We start from the raw sequence: 14,193 nt of genomic DNA, 5'->3' as shown, positions 1-14,193 counted from the left end.
AATACGTCTGGAATAAATCGTTACACAGAATAAATTTTTCAACACTGAGGCGTTTACCATCACAAGGAGGCCTTTCACTCCCTGATTTAGTATTGTACTATAATAGCACTACCCTTGTAGGCCTCCTGAAACAAAGCTGTAACAACTATAAAGCCGATTGGAAAACCATAGAACATGAATACCTAGAAAACAACACTTTTGTTGAAACAATGTGGGAAAAGAAGCAAAAAAGATCGCCAGACATTCATAAAAATCTCTTTCTAGAAAATACTTTGAGCACTTGGGATAAGTGGAAAGCTAAACTGGCCCCAAACCCATCTCTACTTACCTGCTTTACGCGACAATCCTGGTTTGTGCCTGCCCTTTCTAACGAATCCTTTTCAACCTGGAAAAAGAATAATATAGTTAGATTCCATGATATTGGAACAAACTTTCGAATGTTAGAAAAAAATGCTTTAGAAAAGAAAATCAAAAACAGCATTCCATGGTATGAGTATATACAAATAAAACATTTATGGAACACTCTCTTTCTTAAAGAGAACACTCTCCAACAATATACTCCTTTTGAAAAGCTGATGTCCCTTCACAAGTTTTCTAATAGAAATATGATATCTACAATTTATAAAATCTTATTATCCCACCAGAATGATACATTTACTACTTATCAACTGGCATGGAATGCTGACAGCTCAACCCCCTTAACAGATCAAATATGGGAAAAAATTTGGTCCTCTCCAAGCATGACGTCCAAATCTCTAAACATCAGAGCACAGGCTCTTAAGATAGTACTTAGATGGTACTATACACCCTTGAAGCTCCATCAAATAAATACAGCACACTCACCCCTATGCTGGAGAGGATGTGGAGAAACAGCTGACTACATGCACTGTTGGTGGTTCTGTAAGAAAATTAAACAATTTTGGACAACTGTACTCCAAAACATTAAAACAATAACAAAAATTGACATACCCTTTACTCCGGACTTGTTCCTACTAGACCTATGGCAAGATAATAAGATCCCTTTGCTGAAGAAGGATCTAATCTCAACACTCCTGATGGCGGCAAAAACTGTGATAGCCGCTAATTGGAAAAACACCTTGCCCATACAATTGAATCAATGGTATATCAAAGTATGGGAGTACTATACGATGGAAAAGATAATGACGTCAGTACCACCAACAAATTCCTACAGGAAACAGTCAATGTTTTACGCAAAATGGGTAGACTTTATTGAGGTGACTTTAGACAAATCCATAAGCTCGTCATCCTCCATTCCACAACGTTACAAAGAAATAATTGCACTTTTTTGAGATATTTGCTAATGAGGAACCAGATAAGAGTTATTGGAAATAATTGTTAGGTTGTTGTTAATTTATGGTTTGTTAGTTAAAGTTTCATATATGGATTTTGTGTATATGATAATGTTGAATTGACACTATCTTTATTTGTATAACTGTGTTATGTTATAGTTGAAAACTTTAATAAAAATAATTTAAAAAAAAAGAAAGAAAGGAATATTTTATTTCATTTTTGTCAGTTTCAGTGATATAATTAATCTTTTTCCCCTGTCTTTCTTTAGTTTATAGGCCAGCCATCTAGTGGGTTTGTTGGCGTTTTTGAAATAGTATTGTTTAGTAATTTCTATATTTTTGGCTATTTCCTGTGTAAGTAGAATATTCATCCGGTGCTGTAGCATTTTTACTTTATTTTCTGTTATTTTCTCTTCCGGCATCATCTTCATTTTATCTTCCTCATTTTTAACTTTTTCTTTCAGATTTTCAATTTTTTTCTTTCTCTGTTTTGTCTTCCATGCACTTTGATTGATGAACCAACCTCTCAGGAATGCTTTAAAGGCATCCCAGACTATATTTATTGGTGTTTCTGGTTGTAGATTTCTTTTTAAAAAGTCTTGTATTTCTGTTTTTGTTCTTACTATCAGTTCTCGGTCTCTCAAAAGTTCAGTATGCATCTTCTATCTAGTTTTTTTTTATGTTTTACATTAAATGTCAGCATGAGAGGATTATGAGGTGATCACAGTTGTTGTGACAGTGAATGCATTGACACAAGCTTCCACATTTAGAGACCAATTCTAAGCCTAGATCTCTTCAGAATTAACTCACATTATTCAATTGAGCTTAATTCCTGGAAAGTGGTCTTCAGATTGTAGCTGGAGTCTTTTCCTTGAGACAAGACTCCAAATCCATGGGCCAAGACTAGACCCTTAACTTTACAAATCTTTTTAAGTGACACCTCATAGGCACAATAGTCACATGGGCCCCACCTCTTCTGAACCACAGTGGCAGATATCTAGGGTGCTCTTGGCATAGCCCCCATCTACTTAGCTGTGACTGTATGGTATGATGATATACATGCCTCTCCATCTTGCTCCACAGATTAAATAGAAAGCCTACAGAGGCCAGATGGGGAAAATCTAAACACCTTCATTGGAATTGTTTTGAACGCTTGACTGCCAAAACTCTGTATGATTGGAATCAGAACAGTTTGGACCTATTAACAATGTTTTAAAAATGTTGTTTATGAAAACTGGAATTCTTAACTGGAGTGACATAGATACCAAGAATATTCTTCCTGTTCCTATGGGAAGTCGTGTAACAATGTTGATATGTAAATTATGCTTTCGTCCATTGTAGGCTCTTCTATAGTAAACCCCACTCACGCCATACGCCCAGCGCAACTGCAGAATGTCATTGTGATGGAATTTCACAAGAACATCCAGTAGGAGCCAAGTGCAGCTCTCAGTTACCTCCCCATTAAGAAATGGCTGCCATGTTTTTGGTCTGCAGAGTGTAGATGTGAATGACTTTATTGCAATTAAACAAGACAGGACCTTTAAAATGGATCTGGCACACAGAGCAAAGCTGCTCAGGATTCTAATTGTCCTGTGTCTAAACAAGGCTAGTTTTATAGACATGTCTCGGTTTGGGCAACTCTAAGGCTATAAACCACTGCCATTGGTTATAAACAGTTAATTGTTGCTCTTGGAGTCAGTCAACAGATAGATGTGAGTTAGGGCTGTCTTTTGGATCACCTCTTGCAGTAATTCTGAAAATGAACTCTGTTCTGTTTATATGACTGCAGTAACATTTGCCAATAAATGCAGAAGATGAAAATATACTTTATGTCTGTGTATTCATATATGTCAAAACTGAATACATATAATGCCTTCGGATGGCTCGCCCAGGAACTAGGACTTCTAAGCATAGCAAGGCCATGCGTTTTATAAGCATCTTGCCATTTGTCAAAATTATAATGATGAAACATCCCTGTCTTCTAGTTCCCTATATTCACTTTTCTTCTACTAACTGTGGTTCTTTCTAAACTGAATCGCAGCTGAAATAGCCTATATAATCTTCCTCCTTGCCTAACCAAACCAAACCAAACCAAACCAAACCAAACCAAACCAAACCAAACCATGAGCTACTTGACACCAGGACAGCATTCAAAAGGAGATAGCTTTTTTCTTTCTAGAAAGCAACCCGCTCTATAAGGCACACTTCTATTACTGGCTGTACTTGTATGTGCAGTGAAATGAAGTCGGCAGGACTTGTACTGATGATGTCAGCAGTGACAGAACTTTTAGGATTACACTAGTCAGAAAAGTAGAGGAGTGCCCCTTGAGAATGCATGACGGCAAAAGAGGAAGGTGAAGCTAGTATCTGTTTTTCCTTCACCATTTCCTCTGACTCTCCAGCTCTGAATTTATTATACCCTGCCTTTCTTAGTGGTTCAACGTGGCTTATAATAATAGTTAAAACATCTCCAGCTAAAACCAAAAATAAAATAGCAAATCCCAAATCCCCCCCCTTAAAAGATGCCTGCCAACTCAAACTCCCTCGAGAGTCCTAGTAAACAAGCAGGTCTTGGAGTGTCCCTGAAGTTCTCTGAGGAGGAAGCCCATTCCTCAGAGCTGGAGCCATGATGGAAAAGGGCTGGGCTCTGGTCAATGCCAGAAGGGTCACCCTAAGTGGTGAGATAGCGAGCAGAAGGGTCACCCTAAGTGGTGAGATAGCAAGCAGATGGCTGCCTGATGACTGTAGTTGCGGGACATGCGGAAGGAGACGAAGAAGGGTCACCCTAAGTGGTGAGATAGCGAGCAGATGGCTGCCTGATGACTGTAGTTGGTGCACAGGGGCATGTGGAAGGAGACGGTCCTTCGAATAACATGATGATGTGAGCATCATGAAGGGCTTTAAAGATCATCATAACCAGCATCTTGCATTGAACTTGGAAACGTACTGGCAGCTAATGCAGCTTTTTCAAAGTGGGCAACATATGTTCCTGGTGGCTAGCCCCTGACAGCAGTTGCGCTGCCACATTCTGGACCAGTTAATAGTTTCCAGGTTGTCTTCAAGGGCAGCCCCACACTGAGTGCATTCCAGTAGTCCAGCCGTGAGATTACAGAAGCATGCATCAGCATGGCTAGATCAGCTGGGGCTAGGTAATGAGAAAGTTGGCAAATCAGATACAGCTGATAGGAGGTGCTCCTGGCCACCATACCCTTAACCCACTCTGAAAAGGGCAGCATCACTTCATCTAGGACAAGTTCATTCAGTCCTTCCAGGTCCAGGATATCAGCCTTCCCAACCAGCATTACCCCTGTCGTCTGGATTCAGCTCCAGTTTATTCTGCCTTAGCCACCTGACCACAGCCTCAAAGAATCAGGTCTCAAAGCATAGTTTGGCAACCCTTGTTGAAGGACCACTTGAAGGACCACCTCTTCCCATACTGTCCAACCCACCAGCTAAGATCTTTCTGACATGCTCTGTTCTCTGTGTGTAGGTGACTCTCTCTCTTCTCCACAACAACTTCACTGGTACAGACAGGGGAAGTACCATTAAAAAGCTGAAAGAAAGGGGAAGATGATAGACTGGGGGAAACCTATAACTTTCCATTTAGAAGAGGACACACTAATTACCCCTTCACTTTAGGGAACAGCCAGTGTACTGTAGTGGTCTGGAAGACCCAGATTCAAATCCGCATTTTTCCACGGAAGCTTGATGGGTGATCAAGTCACATGTTCTCAGCCTGACCTGCTTCATAGAGTTGCTATCAGGATAAAATGGAGGGGAAGAGAACAATGTAAGCTGCTTTGAGTCCTTGTTGGGTGGGTAAGGCAGTATAAATGGAGTAAATAAATAAATAGCTGTAAGAAAAAGGCTCTCTCAATGTTCACTTAAGGAGTAGCTGTGACGGCAGCAGCCTGTAAACCAATCATCTCCCTCTGAGAGCCAGTTTGGTGTAGTGGTTAAGAGTGGCGGACTCTAAGATGGAGAACCGGGTTTGATTCCCCACTCCTTCACATGCAGCCAGCTGGGTGACCTTGGGTCAGTCACAAGTTCTCGCAGATCTGTTCTCTCAAGAGCAGTTCTCTCAGAGCTTTCTCAGCCCCACCTACCTCACAGGGTGTCTGTTGTGGGGAGAGGAAGGGAAGGAGATTGTAAACCACTCTGAGACTCCGAGTGAAGGGAGGGGTATAAATTCAACTCTTCTTCTTCTCTTCCCTCTCCTCTCTTTGCCTGCTTAAAAATTCTGTTCTTATGATGGTAATAAACAGAGGTCATTTCGGGGGGGATCGCGGGGGATCGCAGTTCCCCCGGGTGAGGTATGGGGGTGGGGCATATGACAAAGCCCCGCCCCCTGCTGCCTTGCAGGTCCACCGCCGGGCCCCTCATGGGGCTCGGCAGTAGAGCTGCAAGGCCGGCGGTGGCCAGGACCGTTGGGGGCGGGGTGTGTGGCCTTATGACACACTTCCGGTGATGTCAGGGGGTGTGGCCTTATGACACACTTCTGGTGATGTCAGGGGGTGTGGCATATGCTAATGAGTTATGCTAATGAGTTCCCCTAGCTCTTTTTCTATGAAACGACCCCTGGTAATAAAATTCAGATTTCAAAAAGATGCACAATGGGCATAACTGTTACATGGCACTATATGTATTCTGCATATTCTGGGGCATAAAGGTCACATGCTACAGAGTGCTGGGTGATAAAAACACAGACACCCTCAAAGAGACATCCCTAACCTATGTTTCAATATACATTCCCACAGTTATCAGTATTTCTACTAAGACACATCCCATTAGATGTAACTGTTAATCCTTTAAAGAACAGAGTCCTTGGTAGTTATCTTCTGAATTAGATCTCCTGTGTGCACTAGATAACAGCAATTTTTTAAAAAAATTGAGTAACAGAATTTTTCTATTGATTATATGACTAGCACTAAGGGAACCCTTTAGCTTGAGTGCAGATCCAGATTTGTCACTCCGTCCATTGAGTTGTTCGCACTCATGTAGGGAGAACAAAATGACACGTGCAGCACTCTAAACAGTATTCAGGATTTAATTTTTGTCTCTCAGACCATAAACTTTGAATGGGATTCCCCCCCCCTGCAGATAATGAATGCACCCCAATTGCCAAAGTCATTAGCTCACACTTCTGGAACTACTGAGGGCTATTTTGGCCTATTCTCTGCAACAATTTGTCTTTCCAGTCCTTACAGCTGGTGCCTATTACGTCTGCTTGCTTTGCGTGCACGGCTCCACCAATGACCTAGGCAGCCTTCCATTAGAATTGGTTTTTTTCTTCATGTTTGACTTTTTAATAGAGAAAATTAAGTTTGGAGAAAGTCTAGCTCCCAATTTTGCTGAGTGGTTGGGTGGTCCTCTTCAGCAGGCCCACTGGGAGCATTGTCAAGGCTACGCGTGCATATAGAAAAATCAAGTGTATAACGTTTGGGCTGGCAAAGTCCTTGAGATTCTGAGGGCAGAGTTTGGGGAGGGGAGGGGAGGGACTTCAGCATGATATAATGCCATCGAGTCCACCCTCCAAAGTAGTCATTTTCTCCAGGGGAATGGATCTTGGTCATCTGGAAATCAATTGTAATTGTGGGAGATCTCCAGGTTTCAAGTGGAGGTTGGCAATCCTAAATACACTGTACATAGCTCACACATGCATTCAGTGTAACCAGTGAACAGGGCTACTACTGTCAGACTAGAACCTGGGACAAATGGGTTTGAATCCCTGCACCGTCACAGAAGCTCACGAGGTGACCTTGGGCCTATCAGACTCTCTCAGCTAACATACCTCATGGGGGGTTTGTTGTGGGGATAGGGTGGAGGAGGGAAGAATGATGTGATAAGCCGTACTGGGCCCCCATTAGGGAAAAAAGCAGGGCGTGAATGACAAAAGAAAAGCAGACAAAGAAGATGGTAGCATCTTGAGGAGATACAATGGGCTGTAACACTTCAGGATGCAGGTGGGTGATACTTTCTAAATATTCCCCATGTTTTTAAAAAGCCCTGTAATAGACAATTAAGGATGGAAGGTCTAATCAAGCCTTCTCTCTACTATGCTCATTCATTATTTGCATAGAGTTCTTTAACGCAGAGTGTTCAAAATGGTATCGTCCCTATCTGTAATCTGAAATGGTGCCATCCATTCTAGTACCTCAGGAGCCTACTATTTCATCTCTGCTCTCTCTGTGTGTAGACCAGGCTTCAGCTTTAACCACAGCAGGCTTGGGAGATCATTTTTCATGACCCAGGCATTTGCCTGAATGTGTTGGCCTGTTTTTAACTGTGGGTTCCCCCCACACACTGGCCGCCATTTTCCCCTCAGGAAAGGGTTATTTTGTTTTTGCTCCATTCCAAGAATTTTGCAGCGGATGACTTTTGTCTTTGCCTTTTACATGGTTTTATTGTCTATTTTTTATTATTTTTATATTCTTAAAAGTTTATGCCACTGTTTGCTGATAGTCAGGAACTTGATAGCTGAAGAGGCGGCATGTCAGTAATTTAAATAATAAGAACAGTCATTATTATTTCCTACCTCAGCCAGCAGCCTCTGAATTCCACTCATCTGGCCTTGACAAGGGAAATGGGCCTGGGTACAAACAACATCAGGTGGCCTTCACAACCCTCTAAATGTTGTCGGAGTCCTTGTGGGAAACAAGGCCAAGATGACCCAAGCAATTCTGACAGGTCTATAACTGGGTGTGTTAAATGGCATGAGCCATTTCCCTGTTAAGACTGCACATTATAGCCCTTGAAATTATCAGCTGCAAGTTCAGGAGAAGGGCACCCTACAAAAATACGGTTTGTGTTGAGATTTAGAAAGAGGTAACATTTGACAGGCTTTAGGACTCGGTACCATTTTATCTCCCTGCTTAGCAGATCTAATCTAATGCAAATAGTGTTTGGTTGGGATAGAGATTATTACATCACAAAAAATGATTTCTAAAAGCAAACTATTACCCTGTCCAAACAGCCCAGCATTAGATCTAAGAGGCTTCTAAATGGGTTAAGGGGACATTTTTAAATAAGGCACATTGTTCAGCTGTAGTTACCCAAATTCCAGGCTGACATTTAGCACTTAAAGAGTTTAGACAATCCAGACTCTCTTATCAGCTCACAGACAAGAGCACTAAATATCATGCGGGCATCCTTTGGCTTGTAACCACAAGGTTCATGGAGAATGTAATACAGTCTAAGACCGAGTGCTTAAGATATTAAGGAAACAGAAAAACAAAGAGCACTCCATTAGCAACACTGAGGCTGTCTTTTGTCGTGCTGTGTACATCTGGACTGGGGGCGTCAAGATCCGCCTGACAAGAGGGAATGCATGGCCTGAAATTTCTCAGGGGGAGGTGGAAGGACCATGTCTGTATAACTTGTTTTAATATATATTGCTAATGGATTGGATCCAACCACTAGGGTTGCCAGCTCTGGGTTGGAAATTTGGCCAGTGGAGCCTGAAGAGGGCGGGATTTGGGCAGGGGAGGGACCTCAGTGGGCTATAATGCCACAGAGTTCACCTTCCAAAGTGGCCGATTTCTCTGGGTGAACTGATCTCTGTTGCCTGAAGATGTTGTAATGGCGGAATGTCTCAGCCACTGCCATCTCCAGCCCTACCGACCACTCCACTGAGCAAAGTTTACTTATTTATGAAACTATTTGTGCCCATCCTTTCCTTCTGGGTCGGTTTGAAGCCCTCCTCCAGCCTAAGGACCCTTCTTCCAGTGTAAGTGGCTCATCTGTTGGAGAAGGAGCAACGGAAGATGGAGGAAGGACACTTGGAGAATGGATATATGCCATTAGCTCAGCCAGTTGCCCCTCCTTTCCTTCGGGGTCGGTTTGAAGCCCTCCTCCAGCCTAAGGACCTTTCTTCCAGTGTAAGTGGCTCATCTGTTGGAGAAAGAGCAATGGAAGATGGAGGAAAGACACTTGGAGAATAGCTGGATATATGCCATTAGCTCAGCCAATTTATATGTAGTGTCCAGCTATCTGTAGTAACAGAACATTCTCTCCACCTGAATGCATAAAAGCCAATACGTAAGTTACCCACAGCTTCCCCGTGCCATAGTTCTCTGTCAGCATTTGGATTCAGAAATCAGGGCCACTGATAGCCACCATAGCCTTCAAGGTAAAGGTTCTTTTAAAAATTATCCAGGAGATGACAAAGGGAAATGGGAAAAGGTAAGGGTACTTCAACAATCTTTTGCACAAACATAACACCTGGAACTAAATTGTGACCTTTCTGCATAAAACTGGGGAGATGATGATTTCCAAACAATGCTTATTACTTCACTGAGGATTTTTTTAAAAAAATTCTGTAGATTTCCCCATCTCCCCAAATCCATCACTCTAAACAGTTAAATGTTCTGCATTCTCAGCTTTAAGGAGAATGATGGTACAAAAGGGATTGTCGATTTAATCCCTTTCTCCCACCTTAATTCTCAAGAGCATAATTCAATTGCTGGCACTTGACTCAAGTGGACTGTTTCATCTCAAGATATTAATGCAAAGACACAAGATTTGAATGGGTCTCTTAGGACCTGTGGAAGAAGAAACAGCAGTTATTTCAAAAGGCTCATGCTTGAGTTTGCAGAAACTTATATGAAAGTGATTTTCTTGGAAATGTCTCTTTACTCTCTCCATATGGGTTTCTTTCTTTGTTTTTTAAAATATTTTTGACATTGTGTACAAGAAAGGATTGTAATTCAATTGCTTCATCCAAAATTAGATTATGCTGACATTGTTTATTTCATTCCCCGTCTGACCAGTTTGAAGAGGGACTAAGTACTGTTCTTAATTCTGTTTGTCAGCTTTTGATTCACTGTTATTGCAATGTACATAATTGCTTTCCTTGAATTTATAGCTTTCTACTCCAGTGCTGAAAAGTTGGATTCTGTTGCTAGCATCCATCATGCAAAAATAAGCATATATTCTTATAGTTGCTTGTTTTGCATTATTGCTTCAGCTTCTCTGGTCTTAGAAAGGAACTAGACACCAAATTCCTGCCCCTAGAAATCCTGCTGACTTTTCTTGCTTCATGGATTTTACCAGATAATGGTATCAAACCCACCTCTGCAAACATAAGGGCTAGAAACTTGTTCTCTCTCTCTTTTTAGAAAGGTGAAAAATGTGAAATTTTGCAGTAAATAAGATCGAGTAAAAGATGTAGTGAAAAGAGACACTCTAGCCTGTGTGGTATCTATGATCCAGTTCCAGGATGACAATCCTAGCTCATATTGCTGGATGAAATATTGAGATGTCATGTGGGCACAAAATGTGAATTGCTCTCTCTCTCTCTCTCTCTCTCACACACACACACACACAAACACACAGAGAGAGAGAGAGAGAGAGAGAGAGAGAGAGAGAGAGAGAGAGAGCACTGTCATGTGGCAATACAGGGCCAAGTCACTGTGGTATGATGGTTAGCATGTCATACTAAGACCAGGATTCACATGTGAAATCTTGGTTCATGTGATCATCTGAATTCAGACCACTCCAGTAACCCTTAGAACATGAGTAGAGCCTGCTGAATCAGACAAGTGGTCCATCTAGTCCAGCATAGTGTCTCTCACACAGGCCAACCAGTAGCCCTGAACAGCTAAGCAAACAGAGCATAGAGGCCAAAGCCTTCCCCTAACGTTCCTTCCCAGCAATGGGAGTTGCTGTCTCTGTAGATGGAGGCTTCCTTCAGTCACCATGGCTAATAGCCACTGATGGACCTCTCTTCCATCTGTCTAATTCCCTTCTAAAGCTATCTGTGATTGTGGCCATCACTCCACTTGCAGAAAATTCCACAATTTAATTATTAATTGAGTAAAGTATTTCCCTTTGTCTTTCCTGAAACTGTTTCCCAACAACTTCATTGAGTGGCCCCTGAGTACTGGTATTATGGAAGAAGAAGAAAAAGCTTTCTATCAACTTTCTCCACCCAATGCATAATTTTATAAACCTCTGTCATGTGTCCCCTTTGCTTTTTTTTCTAAACTGAACAGTCCCAGGCTTTCAAGCCGTTTCTCATAGGGAAGGTGCTCCAGTCTCCTGATCATCTGAGTAACCCTCCTTTCTACTTTTCCCCACTCCACAATATCCATTTCTAAAGATACAGTGGCCAGAACGGCACACACTATTCCAAATGTGGCCCACCATAGCTTTATTTTTTTTAAGGTATTACTACATTGGCCTTAGTTAGTTAGAGTATGTCAGACTAGGATCTGAAAATGGCTTTATTCTGTGGGTGAACTGAGCCACTATCTCTTAGCCTAATCTCCCTCACACGGTTGTTATAAGGATACAGTTGTGTCCGTGGGAAAACTCTGTACGTTCCCCAGTGGAGGAACGGGGCATAAAAAGGCTACAATAAAAACATAGAGCCTGAATAAAGGTAAAGGTAAAGGTTCCCTTGCTCGAAAGGCAGTCGAATCCGACTCTAGGGTTGCGGTGCTCATCTCCGTTTCAAAGCCAAAGAGCCAGCGCTGTCCGAAGACGTTTCCGTGGTCATGTGGCCGGCATGACTAAACACCAAGGTGCATGGAACGCTGTTACCTTCCCACCGAAGTGGTACCTCTTTATCTACTTGCAATTTCTTGCTTTCAAACTGCTAGGTTGGCAGGAGCTGGAACTAGAGACGGGAGCTCATTCCATCATGCGGCACCTGGGTCTCGAACTGCTGAACTACTGACCTTCCACAGCCTGCAGTTCAGCGTCTTAACCACTTGAGCCACCGCAGCTCCTAGAGCCTGAATAGAGATGCTCAAACGCAGGTTTGCTTCCTCCCTGCTTACCAGTCATAAGGAAGGAGTTGACCCTTCCAGGGGCTGTTTAGCTCCTAGTGAGGGACTTGAACTTGTTTGTGGCACCACTTCTCACATGCATTGTACTGTGCCACATGGGACAAGTGGCCCCAGAAAGAGAATCAGGCCCTTCTGCAGCTCTCCTGTGGGCCTCCCCCCCACACAGACAGACTACTGGTCGACAGCTGCTCAAAGTGGGCAGGTCTGAGGCTCAGTTGACCACCTCCTAGAATCATAGAGTTGGGGCCTCCAGAGTCATCTAGTCCAGCCCCCTGCACAATGCAGAAAATTCACAAATTCACAGCCAAACAACAAAGTACACACTTCCAAGATGCAGTAACATGAACACTGTTAGGAATGGCGGGTTACCTATGCGCATAATAGGATATAGGGCATTTGTATGCGCCCCCCCCCCAGCCCTACCCAATTAGATGGACTCCTGCACGCAGGCATTTGGCATATTCTCTAATGGCCACAAAGCTGGGAACGAAAGAAGCTCCCACGAAAGCTAGACACCACCAACCCCTCCAGTAACCTTGACAGATAAGCGTTACAGCTTTGAAGCAATTATGCACATGGGAAGGAATGCGAAGCAATCAGAAAGACACACCACCCTCATGGCAGCTTCAGCTGACACTCCCCCCACACCCCCCACAGTGACCTCTGTTCCATACCTGGAAGATGACAAAAAACCTCCAGGAGCTCCAGCCAAACTGGCCTGGATGCTGAACCTATGAGTTTCACCATGTAGGTTTTGTCCAGGGGAATCTATAAAAATATAATTATACATTTATTTATTTAATACAGGTAATAGAAAGACCCCTTGATAAAAGTTACTCCAAAGTTATTCAATATAGTATTAAAAAGACAGGATCAAAATAAATTTCCAAAAACAGATACATATTGATCAATATACTGTATGAGATTAACTATACATTGGACATGAAGCAAGGCAATGAAAAATATAATATATGAAATAGGATATATATGTTGATGCCAATGTTCTTCTAGCAACTTTAGATGTGGTCTCCTTATATACAAATATTCCACAGAAATATTCCATAGAAAAAACATTGATGAAAAGACAAGATCGCCATTCACCTACATTCTTTCTTGTGGCACTGACTGAACTAATATTAACCAAGAATTATTTTTCATTCAATGAATTTTTTTGGCAGTTTCAGGGTATTGCCATGGGGTCCTCTATGGCTCCAGAAATTGCTAATCTATATATGGGTCACTTTGAGGAGAAATGTATATATGCAGAGAGGAATCTTTTCAAAAGATTTATTTCTATACTAGGAATAAGGCCTGTTGTGGAAATAAATACAAGAAGTTCTAGAAAGAGGCTCCAGGTGGGTGCCCCGGCATTTGGCACTCAGCGTCAATTTACTGTGGCGACCTCAGCAGAGTATAATGACACAGAGTCCACCGTTTTCTCTAGGGGAACTGATCTCTGTTGTCTGAAGAGCAGTTGAAATTCTGAATGGTCTCTAGCCCTCACCTGGAGATTGGCAATAATGGTTCCCCGGGAGGAAATGACTGGTTTGGAGGGTGGAGTCTATGGCATTGTACCTGTTTGAGGTCCCACCCCTCCTCAAACCCCATCCTCTCCAGGCTCCACCCCTCAAATCTCCAGGAATTTCCCAACCTGGAGCTGACAACCCTAGTCAGGACTAGCCCCAATGAGTTCTCCACAAAGGCCAAAGTAGGCCTGGAGAGCGCCTCCTGCCTTTGCCTTTTTACTGACAGAACCAAGCTGGGTTGCCTAGCAACAGCCACTGAGGGGAAAATGAGCCCCACAGCAGGAGGAGAAGAGAATGGTTTGACAGCTGGTGGCTCACCTCAGTAGCTAGCCAGCCACAGAGGAGCCAAGCAGGAGAAGCATCTTCATCAGGAGAGACAGCCATTTTGGCAGTTTATTCAGACAAGGAAGTGGCCAAGCTGGCAGTAGGCGGGGGAGAGGCACAGACCCAGACTCAACCAATGGCACGCAAGTACTCTTGATTGGTGGTTGATGGGCCAATGGCTGATGGAGTGCACAGCACAACCAATGGGAGAGCCAGAAACTGCCAATAAATTAGGGCTTTTAT

Source organism: Gekko japonicus, unplaced genomic scaffold (genome assembly GCF_001447785.1).
Source record: "Gekko japonicus isolate JY-2015 unplaced genomic scaffold, Gekko_japonicus_V1.1 scaffold725, whole genome shotgun sequence".
In the NCBI taxonomy this organism is placed as follows: Eukaryota; Metazoa; Chordata; class Lepidosauria; order Squamata; family Gekkonidae; genus Gekko; species Gekko japonicus.
Note: the sequence above shows the minus strand (reverse complement) of the source record.